Genomic DNA, 2,222 nt, shown 5'->3' on the forward strand with positions numbered 1-2,222 from the left:
CAAAATCAACACTTTTCATAGGATAACAGAACCAGCATCTCTATAATATATCAGGAAAAATATATCAGCCTCCTCTTCTTCCAAAAAAAAAAAAAAAATTATAAACTTAGAAAAAAGTTGTGCACAAACATTGAAGTCACTGGTGAAAAAAAAAAGTTATAAACTGGAAGGCAGTCTATTCTTCAAAGAAGCAAATGCACTGGGAAAAAATCAGTATTAATTTAGCTTGTTTTACCTAAGGAATCTCTTCAGTTTACACTGAATAGAAATAAAATATAAAAAATAATGAGACATATATGGAAGAAAATAAGGCAAATTGTTTAAAATAAATCAATACAAACTGAACCCAAGATGATCCAAATATTGGAATTAACAAGCAAGGACTTTAAAGTAGCTCTTATAAACACATCTAAGTATTTAAAGGAAAACACAGTCATAATGAATAAATACATGGCGAATCTTGATAGATGAAAACTCAGAATGTCAAAAAAAGCAAAAATTCTACAGCTGACAATTTACAATATCTGAAATGAAAATTTTACTGCATGGACTTAGCAGATGCGAGGTGACAGAATAATATATAAATGAACTTGATGAACAATTAATAGAAAATATCAAATCTGAAGAACTAAAAGGAAATGACAGTAGGAGAAAAAAAAAGGTAAGAGAGCCTCGGCAGCCTATGAAACAACGTCAAGGAGTGTAATTGGGAGTCTAAAAAAAAAAAAATAGAGAATTTAGTAAAATAATATTTTTGTAATTGGAGTCTCGGAAAAAAAAAAGACGAGCAAAACAATATTTTACAATAATGATGGCTTAAATTTCCCCAGATTTGCTGAAAAATATAATTGGCAGACCCAATATTAAAAATATGTCCAATTTACACCAAATAAGTCAGCAATGTAAGTCAGTGACGATAGATACAAAAACGTACACATAGGTATACGGTACACACAGGTATATGATAGTCAAACTACCGTAAGCCAAAGCAAAATCTTGGATAGGCACATAAAAGTGGGAAATCCCAGGAAAGAGGAATTAAACTCAGAAGAAGGGTAACACAAACATAAATGACTTCTTATAGAAATACTGAAAATCAAAATATGATAGCAACTTTATAAACCTTTTAACACAAAATTCTACAAAGAGCAAAAATATCTTTCAAAAACCCAGGCAAAACACTTTTTGGATAAGCAAAAATTTGAGAGAATCCACTTCCTGTTACTGGTTTCCGCTGGGGCTCTGATGCTACCTTGCATATATGTAGTTCGAGGGTAGTTAAGAATTTGGGTGGAGAGATATGCAGATTTTCGGATTGCTCTCTCTTCAGCCTATTGTAGTTCATATCTGCTGGCAGCTGAAAATAATCAACACCAACTGGAAACGTGGATCTAAAGAAAAGGAAAAGGATGACCAAAAAAATTATGCCTTACAAGTATTAAGCATAAGAACCGGAATGCATGTTTTAATATCAGACAAAAATCAACTTTAAGACAGGAAGATAAAAAGGAACATTTCATGGCTATAAAAAAAGATAAATGTATCAAGAAGACATAATAATCCTGAATGACTAAGCTCCCAATGATAGAGCTTCAAAATGTGTGATGCGAAAACTGACATATGAAAGGGAGAAAGATAAATATAAAATCATGGTTGGAGATTTTAACAACTCTCTCCCAGCAAATGATAGAAAATCTAGAAAAAGAATCAGTAAATACATAGAAGATCTAAACAACACTGACTAAACACCACCTACGTTGACCCTATGGACATTTATACAACAATCCACTCAACCACAGACTAATCATAATTTTTAAATGTACATTGAATATTCACCAAGACGTGTGGGCCCATGAAGCAATGAATGCTTAATATAAGAAACAAATCGTTCTGAGAATGTTGAGTACGGATATGAGAAAGCAACAAGTTGTCTAGAAAATCCCCAAATATTGGAAAATTTAACAACTCACTTCTAAATAACCCAGAAGTCAAGGAATAAAGCACATAGGAAATTAGAAAACATTTTGGACTGAATGACAATGAAAATACATTATCATTTATGAGAGCCACTAAAGCAGTGTGCAGAGGGTCATTTTGAAATTTAATGCTTATTTAGAAAACAAGAAACGTATCAAATCAATGGTCTAAAAAGTCCACCTTAAGAAAGTAGTAATAAATATGTGAACAAACTGGAAGTAGGTAGAAAGAAAAGATAAAAAGAG

This window comes from Loxodonta africana, chromosome 1 (assembly GCF_030014295.1).
Source record: "Loxodonta africana isolate mLoxAfr1 chromosome 1, mLoxAfr1.hap2, whole genome shotgun sequence".
Lineage (NCBI taxonomy): Eukaryota > Metazoa > Chordata > Mammalia > Proboscidea > Elephantidae > Loxodonta > Loxodonta africana.